The following is a 12,050-nucleotide window of genomic DNA, read 5'->3' as shown; positions in this document are numbered from 1 at the left end:
TTTTTTAAAAAAGTGAGTCATAGACCCAGCCTATCCAAATGCTACAGAAAACATGCTTCTGTTTTTCCAGCAGCCCACTTAGCATTTTAAAATCCACTTGTTGTAACTCCACATTCTGAGAGTGCAGGTGCCTGGGTATCCAGAGATTGGCTTGGCAGGGGCACAAGATGTGTTCAATTCACTGTTGATCAATTTTCATGTATAGCAAATACATGCAATTAGTTTAAAGCCCGTGAGGCAGAGGTGATGTTTTCTCTATGATACAGTGCTCTAGGAACACTGGCAGCATAAGCAAAATGTTTCTTTAATTTGGGGCAAGTTATAATAATCATAATTTCTGTTGAAAGCTTTGTGTTTCCCAAAGATGTGCAAATAACAATGATTACTTCTCTTCTTCCTTCCTTCCCTCCCTCCCTCTCTTTTTCTCTTCCTTTCTTCTTTGCTTCCTGCTTTCCTTCTTTCTTCCCTTCCTTCCCATCTCCCTCCCTCCATGCTTTCTATTCTTTCTGCTTCTGCTTCTTCTCTCATATACTCCTCAACCCTTTGCAATCTAACTTCCAACATCATCACTCTGTTGAAACTTTTCTCTCCAGAGTTACCAATAATCTCTTAATTGCCAAATCTGAAGGTTTGTTTTAAAATCCTCATTCTATCTGCTGTATTAAACAGTTGGCCACTCTCTCCTTCCCTCTAGATTTCTGTGACACCGCTCTCTCTCTCAATTCTTCTACCAGTCTAACTACTCCTTTGTTAGTTAATCATATAGATCATATATCCTAACTGAATTTTCCACAAACCTTTGTCCTAAGCCCTCCAATCATCTTTCTACATACACTCTTTCACTTGGTGACCAAATCATCAGCCATGAATTTAATTATCATCACTATGCTGATGAATCCCAGATCTATATATCCAGCTCCAGGCTCTCTCCTAGGATTAAATCCTACTATACCGATTGCCTATTGGACAAACTGGATGTCCCAGAGGCACCTCAAACCTACTATGTCCAAAAAAGAGCTATCTTTCTCCTTTTCCAGTACATCCCTCTTCCAAATTTCCCTACTCTTGTTAAAGGTACTATCATTTTTTCAGTCTCCCAGGTTCATTCTTCCTTATTCCCCAGATACAATCAGTTGCCGAATAATGCTGTTTTTACCTCCACAGTATCTTTTGAATTAAATTCCTTCTCACTGCTCACACAGTTACCAACTTAGTTTGGGCCTTTATCACCTCTCAAGTGGATTACTGAAACCACCCACTGATTGGTGTCCCTGCCTCAGATCTCTTCAGTCTATCATCCATACTGCTGTGAAAATGATTTTCCTTGCAGAGAGATTTGACCATGCATGTCACTTCCTGACTCAGTAAATACCAGTGGCTTCCTATTGCCTCTACAATCAAATATATTTAGTTTCTAAAACCCTTTACAACCTTGCCCTAACTTATTATTCCATCCTCATTGTATGTTGGGAGCTACTTGTGAATAACAAGACATGTAGATTCTCTCACTTCAACACATCAAGGCTCCATGATTTCTTCTTTATGGGATTCCTCCCACAAAATTAGAATTTAGGCCTTATATAAGACTTAGAGCAAGGGACCTTAAGCTTTCTTCCATGTCCCCAGATACATGCAGGTTTCTCCCAACTCCAGTCCATCCACCAGTCAACTATCATTGTGATCTTTCCAAAGCACAGATTAGACAATACTATCCCCTAATCCTGTTCAATAAATAACAGTGGCTCCTTATTACCACCAGGATGAAACATAAAATCCTCTGGCTTTTAAAGTCCTGCATAAACTGATCCTTTGATATCTTTCCAGTCTTCTTATACTTTAGTCCCTTTTATGTACAATATAATCTAGTGACACTGGCTCTTAACTGTTCCTTGCATCTGACACCTCATCTCCTGACTGTGCATTTTCAATGGATGTCCCTCATGCCTGTAATTCTCTCTCTCCTTGATTCCACTTCCTGGTTTCCTTCAAATCTCAACTAAAATACTAAGCATTTCTTAATGTCCCACAATGCTGGTTCTTTTTCTTTGTGATTAATTCCAATTTTATTTGTGCATATTTTGTTTGTAATAGTTGTTTGCATATTGTCTTCCCTAGTAGATCCTGAACTGCTTTCTTTGTTTCCCCCTTCTTTGTTCATATTCCCAGCCCTTAGCACAGTGCCTGGAATGTAATAGGCACTTAAATATCTGTTGACTTCACTTAAGTTATGGACTCATTTGGCAGTCTAGTAAAGCCTGTGAATCCTGTCTCAGCTAATGTTTTCAGATGTGTAAAAGAAAATACATAGCAGTACAAAGGAAACCAACTATATTGAAATATAGAAATCAGAATGTATTTTGCAAAGCAAGTTCATGTACCCCACATTATGAACTCCTGCCTTTGAGAGGTACCCAAGGCTCTGAGAGTTTAAGTGATTTGATACACAGGTAGGATGTATCAGCTATCTTAGTCACTCTAGCATGCCTCTTCACATGACAAAGTAATATGACTAAGAACCAAATGAGCGGCATGGACAATAAATGATACAGGATTTCGGAGAAGAGCAGTCTGAGTTGAATTGAAAGAAGTTCACAAAAGGCAGGGAAAGAAGAGAGAGGCAATTTAGAAAAAAAATGCAGGGACGTTATAGAAAAGTACAATGGGGAATATGTGTGGTAGACTTGGGGAGTAATAAATAGAGTATTTTTGGGGGGGGAAGGCAAAGGAGTTTTTTGTATTTATTTTCTGGGTAAACTTGGACAAGTCACTGGTCGGAGAGGCCTTCTGTTTTCTCATTTCTAAAATGATGGGTTTGGATACGCCGACATCTATGTTTCTTTCCAGATCTATATTATGATCTTATGATTTCCCAATTTATATGGACTGCTATAGGAAGTTCAAAGAAGAGGATCTCAGATCTTTCCCTTATTCCAATATTACAAATCACTCCAATCTCTTCCTTAAGATAAGTTCCCTCCTGGATTTTTCTAGGCAACATTTTGTCAGACCAGTTCTAGTTCCTTGTCATATCCAAAGTAATAAAATTGAATTTATTTAAATATATTCTGTACTTCAGGCTTGTTTGGCTAAGAATGGGTCTTTATATACTACCTTACCCTGCCATTCTGCCAAACCTCCAGATTAAGGGGATTTGTTTTATGAAGTTTGGATTCAGTCAAAAGGCTTCATTTGAGGACCCAGGGGGCTATGTGTGGCCTCGAGGTCACAGGTTCCCCACTCCTGAGCCTGTCATATCACTTCAGTGTCCTCCACATTAACATGGTATTCAGCACATGTTACATGACTGGTAAAGTTGATGATGAGGAGGAAGAAGAGCAGGCATTGATCCGTGGTAGTATATTTACTCTAAGGGACCCAATCAAAGAAAGTTGCTAAGAAATACTGGCAAGGAGAAGGCTGACTTTAGGAAAGCTGGATTAGAATCCCCACTTGACCACTTACTAGCACTCATTACCTATGTGACCTTGAGTAACTCATGTAATCTTTCTAAGTTTGAGTTTTTAAATTTTGTAGTGAGGGACTTGAATTGAGTTAGCACCTACCTTCTGGCCTTGTAAGGATCAAATGAGATTATATTTGTAAAGTGGAAAATAGTACAAAATGTGAAGTACTCTATAAATGCTAGTTATTGTTATTGTTATTATTACCATCATCTACAGGCCATGAATGGTGGCCTAAGTCTTAAAGACAGTGATGAATGCAGATTAGTGGAGATGATCAAAGAGTACCTTTGAGATACTCATGATGCTTATGAGCACAGGCATGGAGAGGTATCAGTAATACACTTGCTTGAAATAATGAGACGTGCTTGTATAGAATGGGGAGTGGGGAAGGATTTTAGGAGCTTAACAGATATGAAGTGAGGACTGGAACATGGTGCAGTGTGTAGGGGCACTGGTTCTGACTCCATAAGACTTGGTTCAGGTCTTGGTTTATATATTTCCTGTGTCACTATACATAATAAGTATCTTCACCTCTCTGAGGCTCAAGCAGAAAAAAAGTGATGATATTTGTACCCTCTACCTTGCAGAATTGTAGTGAGGAAAACAGTATAAATCTTAAATCATCACATCAAAGTGAGTCATTACTGTTACTGTGTGTGTGTGTGTGTATAGTGTGCATAGACAAACATATATGTGTATACCCACATATGTATATACATATATTTATATATGCATATACATACATATGACTCTCTGAGTTGTATGTGCCACGAATGAAGCCATTTCACATGAAGATCGTATGTGTGTTTATACATATATTTATACATGTGTATGTGTGTGTCTGTGTGTGTGGAGAGAGAGAGAGAGAGCATTTGCATTGAATGAGGCCAGTAGACACTACGTGAATTAGATGGCCTCTGAGATTTCTTCTGGCTCTAAAGCTATGATGCAATGAATTTGAGGCAGTGGATTTTAGTTAGATTTGGTACTAGAAGGCCCTTTACATTCTTGAGCACCCCCATCCAGTTTTATGCTTTCTACTGTCCGGGTCACTTGGAATGAATGATGGTTTTGTACTAAGTACCAGTTTCATTCTTTCAACCACAGGGAGAAAGAGATTTTGGCAAAACTTTTTTGGACAGAATTTATTTACAAGAGTTAACCCATGCCCTTAAGTTGAAGGGCAGAAAACTTCCTTTTTCTCCCTTCATACCTTCGGTCAACCTCATTCTTTTACCCTTCTTTATTACCTCATCTTTTCTCATTCTTAAACTACTCCATGTCTCTCTTCTTTTCTCTTTAAGCAATGCCTTCTCATTTTTCTCAAGTCTACACTTCCTGCTTCAGTGGTCCTTCCTGATCCCTCACCCTCTCTCCATTCATCATCCTAATGCTTTTTCCTAACGACTTTCAACTTTATATTCTCTCTTTCTGTTAAACTCTATATTAAAGTGAGTATGAGCAACACTCTCTCCTCTCTCTGCTTGATCTTTAAGGATGGGCCTCCTGGGCTCCTGGAGGGCAAGAGGCAGAAGTACTTATGGGCTGCCAAGGCTAAAGGGGTCCAACAGAACTCAGACCTGAAATAATTGCAGGTTTCCTCCAGCTTCTTGACTTAAGCTTTCCTCACCTCTGGGGGACTCTGATTAGTATTCTAAAAGAGTGCTCTCTGATGGAATTAGTGGGAAACCAGACTGTCAATTTATTTATACCCAGCCTCAGGGCATAACCACTGTGCCTGTTTAAAGTTATTGAGATGCAGAGAATACTGTGTATATATATACACATATTGACTGAAGGTGAGGTTTAGAGTGGAAATCCATTGCCCTATGGGTTGGAAAGTGACTAACAGTGGGAAAGAGAAATACCCCCAAATAGAGATGGTGTTATTGTTTTTGACATTTGACATTGGGCGTTGTTTTTTTCAAAACTGCTATTAATAGCTTCCCCTAAAATGGAAAATCCTTTATACATAATTCTAGTGTCCCTGCCAGGGTTCTTCTGGTCAGAACGTACTTTACCCTAGTGACTTAATTCAGAAGGCTAGTGCAGAACCCCTACCATTCCATAAATGCTGCCTAGATCAACCAAAGTATGCCATTAATGGATATGTTCATCAAAAGTAGGAACTGACAGTGGGTATGCCTTTATGATAATGGGATATTTTGATACTCTGGCAATGTCAACTGGATTTTTGGCTTCTGACCCTCAGCTTATATCTTAACCTTTGACTTAGCTGAGAATATTCTCATTTTGACTTTTGTTTCCTTAGTTATCTACCAAGCACACAGTAGGTAACTCATAAACTTATTTATTATTAAATTAACTAATACTTAATAATTTAATTAAATTTATTTCTTCATGGATCTTGCTTTTTAGTTTCAGGCTACAGAACTGCTATTTTACCACAGGTCTCTGTCTCAGTTTATGACCATATATCTTGGGGTCATAATATCACAGATTACAAACCTAAAGCCTTTGAGTGGGTAGGCCAGGGAACTTGACCTGATGTGAAGTAGGAGGTTGGATTTTTAAAAAATGTGGGATTTTCAAGGTGAGAAATATTCTATAGTTAGTATGTGAAAATGATACATACAGTGTTTCTATGTTGTTGTTCAGTAGTTTGGTCATTTCTGACTCTTTGTGACCCCATGGATCATAGCACACCAGGCCTTTCTGTCTTCCACTAGCTCCTAAAGTTTATCCAAGCACTTGCTTCCATGATACTACCTATCCTTCTAATTCTCTACCCTCCTTTTCTCCTTTTGCCTTCAATCTTTTCCAACATCAAGTCTTTTCCAATGAGTCCTCTCTTCTGATTTTGTGGCCAGATAAGCTTCCACATCAGTATTTGACCTTCTAAGAAATAGTCTTAATTAATTTATTTAAGTATTGGTTGATTTGATCTCCTTGCTAAAATGTTTCTTTGCTTGTCTTCCTATCTGTTATACCTGGGTTTTTTTTTTTGAGGCAATCAGGGTTAAGTGACTTTCCCAAGGTCACACAGCTAGTGAGTGTAATGTGTCTGAGGCCAAATTTGAGCTCAGATCCTCCTGACTCCAAGGCCGGTGCTCTATCCACTGATCCTCCTAGCTGCCCCTTGTAATACTTGTTTTGAGAGCTTCTCATGTGACCCCAAAGAGCGAGGTACTTGTTGTGGAAATTTTCATTTCTTTGACTCATTTTTTCTACCCCAATAATTTTGAAATACTATTTGATATCACCTAGAGGGACATCTTAACTCTGTGTGTGTGTGTGTGTGTGTGTGTGTGTGTTTGTGTGTGTGTACATGTGTTATGGACTCCTTTGGAACTTTGGTGAAGATTTTCTACCTCTTTTCAGAATAATGTCTTTAACTTCATAAAATAAAATACATAAGATTACAAAATATAATATTGATAATTATTATATAGTTTTCAAAATTAAAAAGTAAAAATAAAACCCTTGACTTAGAGCAGCAGCCCCAACTCTCCTGTGAGCACCAAGTTAAAAAGGCTTAAAGAATAAACAAGTTTATTTACAGATCATAGAAAACAAATGGAACTCATACAAACTCAAAGGAAATAAAGACCCTCAGCCCCTTATTACAACCTTCCCTAGAGTCCCATACATTTAATTATAGTCATTGCCTGGATAGGCCTCCTTCAGGTGTTGGTGATAGTGTAGCTCCTCAGGAGGCCTCTTCTGCTGAGATTAGTTCTCTTTGGCCTTCTTCCCCATGAATCCTCCTGAAGTCTGCATAGTGCAGATTGCCATTCTATTATTATCTCTCCTTAGATAGTAGGATGATCATTCCCTGCTATGGCCCCCTTGTGGTCTGGTATAGCATCACTTGGCATTTTGTCCCCCTAAATGGATTGGCTTTCTTCTTACACACTTGGTGGTTTCCAAGTAAGAGTCCAATCCTTTAGTTATACTCCTTCTTTAATTTGGTATAGGTTGCTTGTTCCTGGGTGGCTTTCACTTTGGGGACTGTAAATATGTTTCTCTTATGCTATGAGTGTTCCTTTTTTGGGAAGGCTAGACAAAGAAAAATAAAATTAGAGTGATTCAGCTGCAATGAATCTATGTTGTGAGGTCAGTGAGTACATCACCTTAGATTGTATCTTCTCAGCCATTTACTTTTCTAAAGGAATATTGCCACCAGGAGTCATAGGACCTCTTTATTAATTCAGTTCATATTTTGCTGTCTGCTTATTCTTTAAATATATCTTATTTTTATCTTCATCCCTTGGAGTATAGAAATATCATGGCATACTGGCTGCAAAGCTCAATGCTACTTCTAACACATACTGGATGTGCATCCCTGGACAAGTCACTTAATCTCTCATTGCTCCAGACAACACTAAGTCTATAAGTTGGAGAGAAACTGATGATCTGAATTTGGTAGAGAGTTCTCTCACTCTTGAGTTTCCTATATCAATGAAATCCCAGATCTAGTCCCTATCCTTATACTTTATCATGGAATGAAAGTTATAAAAGGACAAGAACTCCATCCAGAATCATCTTTGCCTACTGTCTAGCATAGTCTACTAGGTTCTTGATAAATTCTTTTAGAACTCAATGGAGAAGTGAGGAGGTTCTATATAAGGACTTTAGGCTTCTAAGAGAAAGGCATCACACTTAAGATATACATTGCAACCTCTCCATTATGTTATGCTAATGGTCATGAGCCTGCCTCATGAGTGAAGCTGCCATCTAACCAAAGTCCTTATATGATTTCACTAATTAAATTCTCTTGATGGAATTCCAAGATTGACCTTCCTTATACTAAATTCTGAAAAGAATTCTCATATTGACAATCCAGTTTACATATAATCTTTTACAGGAGGGTTGAATAATGTTATCCAGATTGATTAAGACTCTTTCCGATGGAAACTCTTTCTACCCAAACAGGCAGTATCTCTCTCCCCAAATCTAGAACTTCCTAGATAATTCCTAGTGAGTAGTCTGAGTTTGAGTTGAAGTGACTTGTACAGAGTAAAATAATAACAGAGGTGGAGTTTGGAACCAGGTCTTCACTTTTGCTGACCTGGTCTTATTAAGCTAAGAAAAATGTAAACAAATATTGCTTCTACCCAGATATCTCCTGGAAAAAATTTCCCCTTACTTCTTCCCCAGGCCTACAAGATTTTCATATTGAAATCTCTCCTCTTCCTCTCCCCTACCCTGTCACTCTCACTTATAAAGAGACCAGGTAACTGAGGATCAGTCTCTGCTTTTCTCCCTGTTCTATTCGGCTTAACTCCTAAGTTATAACTAGCCCCTTGGTGACAAGAAATCTCTGGCCCTACTGAGAGAGGCAGGGAGGCTACTGTCACCAAATGTATTTTCAATATTTAACTTGATCTATATTCTTGCAAGAGTACCATTAATTCTATAATGACTCTCTGAATTACATGTGCCATGGATGATGCCATTTCACATGAAGATCAGTGTTGTTTTTGATGCCATGTTTAGTAATTTGAAAAAAATTCTGTCCTCTCCAGCAGAAAAGTATCAGGGACTCAGTAATATCTGTAAATGAGTCCCCAAAGTTACACTTAAGTTGACAAAGAGTTCAAGTGTCTTAGGGGCAAGGGTTTGAGCACTAAATAATCTGAAGTTTCAGACTTACTATATATTTTAGTTTATGTGAAGAATAAATAAATGATCTCAGTCAACAGGAAACTTGAAAGTCAATTGACTGACCAGACAGGAGTCCTGAGGTCCTCATGTATGATGCCACTAGAACAACAAAAAAAGTGTAGAGATAACCAAAATGAATTCATTCTACTCAATAAAATCCAGAGGTGATGAACAGTTTGTGATAGGAAGATGTTTCCAAGCCATTTCTGAGTCATTTTGTAGTGACCTGTACCTGGTTTATACAACCACGTTAAATAACCTGGTATTTTGTGTTCTTTCCACTTTCAGCTTCATACAATTGACCCCAGATTGAACCTGTGAGCTTACCTAGCTTTCATGAGAAATGTTGGTCACTAGGGCAATTGGATAAGAGTTTATGAATGGATTAATAAAATCCAAAACCACCAAAAAACAGAACAAAACAGCCCAACAACTAAAAATCTATGCCCTACTAATAGTACAGAGGGAGATGACATATTGGGCAAAACAAAACAAAACAAAGAAAAAAAAAACCAAGAAAACAATTACTCCATTTGAAGTCAGAAGACCTGGGTTCTAGTCCCAACTCCATGACTTACTTCTGTTTGAACATAAGTGAGCTGCTTTACAAAATCGTAGAATTTGAGATGGAAGGCTCCTCGGAGTCTGACCCATATATAAATATGAATGTGCTTTACAGTATCACTTCTATGTGATCATTTGGCCTCTGCCTGAAGAATTCCTGAAGTTGTCTAGAATATCCTAGGCTAGAGTAGGGTGGGGTAGAAGAGTGGCTTGGATCAATAAAAGAAGGGCAATGACTTAGAAAATCCTTGGGCCTGTTACCTCACTGGTATCACAATATTATGCACACTGTGCCTACCACCACCACCACCGATCAACTGCGAACAGAGTACATGGGCTGATTTTGTACAGAAGAATGTGATCTGTGGGAAACTAGGTTTGCTTATAAGTTTTGAGGGAACCTGGGCCATGAAATCTTCTATGTTTGAATCTCTCTAGTAAATAATATAGTAGTACTATATATAGTAGTAATACATGTAGTAGTGATACAAATCATAGAGTAATAATAGTTTCGTAAATTTCTGTTGAACTGTATAAGAGCTGCCGTTTGGTGGGTGAGATGCCAGACCTGAAGTTAGTTAGGTGTGGTTTCAAATTTCACCTTTGACATTTAATAGCTATGTGACCAGGGACAAGTCATAAAATCTTCCTAAATCTATTTCCTCATCTGCAAAGCAGGGATAACAGTGTGGTTGGGAAGCTTAGATAAGAAAATGTTCATGATGTACTCTGCAAGCTTTAAAATGCTACATAAATATCAGTGTGCATTGTGATTATTTTTACTATTGTTACATTTTAGGATTGCCACACACTTTGCATACACTGGCTTATTTAGTCCTCCTCTTTCAAACAGAGATTATAATGCAGTGTCAGTTTATACATATGACAGTGCCTTGTGTATAATAAGCACTTAACACATATTGATTGAAATTAGTTGAAGTTAGCTGAATTGAATTGAATTGAACTCAGACAGGCAGTCTGGCATCCTTACTTCTAGTTCAGGAGTCTTTCCACAAACTCTCAAGAATGTCATTCATTCAATAAGCATTTACTTGAGCACTTATTAAGTGTCGGGTTCTATGCTAAGTGCTATAGATAATGGATAAATATTTATTAAATACTTACTGTGTGTAAAGCATTGTGTTAAGTACTGGAGATATAAGCAGAAAAGACATCCTTTTCTCTCAAGAAACTCACATTCTAACATAAGGGAAAGTTTTCAGCTATGTCCGATGAAAAATTCTCATGGTCCTTAGGATGCCGCAGCAAAGCAGATGTTAATGCTCCTTATTTAATGTTATTTCCACTGATAATATATCAGTTTCTGATGCTGAGCCATTTGACAATGCCAAGGACTTTGGTAGTAAGACTTTTTGTTTGTTTGATTTTTTTTTCTGTCATTAGTAGCTGTATCTATAGTACCTTTAGGAGCAGTGGCCTGGCTGTATCTCCTCCATGTCCTGTCATCTAGACAGGCACTTAGAGGTTCTTGTCTAAGGGCACTGAGCTGGAAGCTTTGCTGTTCCCAAGGCTTTTGGTTTCAGCGTCCTTTATTATCCCCGACAGCGTCAAAGGGGGAGATGATGATCAATGCCATGGTGGTGATTTGATTTGCCTGCCACATACTGCTTCCTGTTTTTCCTTTAGGGTACTTTGCATCTTTAACTAAGCTGGCTTGACTGCCCCATGTTGTCACACAGGCTGCTACACAGGCTAGCAGTTGGTGTGAATGGCTGGCTCCTTCTCCATACGAATTGCTTCTCTGATTAATGGCTGGGAGGGATGGGATGGAAGTAGGAGTAGGAATGGTGGTATGTGAGGAGGGAAGTGCTGCCACTCTGAAGACTTCTGTACCTCTCTTCCTCTTGATTGCAGTTGTTTATCAGTTGCTGTTGGTAGAGATGAGGAAATCTCCCCAACACACACACACACACACACACACAGAGACACACACACACTGCTCCCAAGGGGCTTACATTGTTTCTTCTTTTTGTTTTTCTTGTTCTTTCTCTTCATCTTCCTCTTCTTCCCCTACACCCACTCTTTTCCTTTCCCTCCTTCTAATCAACCCCCAAATAAATCTGGATGTCTGCCATTTCCTTCCCAATGGGATAGATAATGGTGTTTCTTCTCTATAGCTCATCAATGAACTTCTTCACAGGAATGAAGCATTTTGTTCCCATCTTCAGGTACCAGCTGCTTTCTGTGAAACTTCTAAGCTCCTGTCACTGACAGTCCTGTTGTCATCAGCCTGCACTTTTCTGAGCAGTCCCAGAATCTGAGAAAGAGATAAACGAGGTTGTAGGAAGAGGGAGCAGAAGGCAGGAATGATGCGGACTGTTTCCATTAAAAATAAAATATTTCTCTTTGTTTGAAGGGAACAAAGTCTGTTAA

General features: G+C 38.7%; 1 protein-coding gene across 1 annotated transcript in view; it reads left to right on the top strand.

Annotated features, from left to right (window-relative positions):
* Positions 1–12,050, top strand: part of AGBL1 (ATP/GTP binding protein like 1) — an 868,369-nt gene that overhangs the window by 524,851 nt on the left and 331,468 nt on the right. The window lies entirely within an intron of this gene.

The sequence above is a fragment of the Vombatus ursinus genome, unplaced genomic scaffold, assembly GCF_900497805.2.
Source record: "Vombatus ursinus unplaced genomic scaffold, bare-nosed wombat genome assembly UNPS02009205.1, whole genome shotgun sequence".
Lineage (NCBI taxonomy): Eukaryota > Metazoa > Chordata > Mammalia > Diprotodontia > Vombatidae > Vombatus > Vombatus ursinus.
This window is presented reverse-complemented; position numbering and strand designations above follow the sequence as displayed.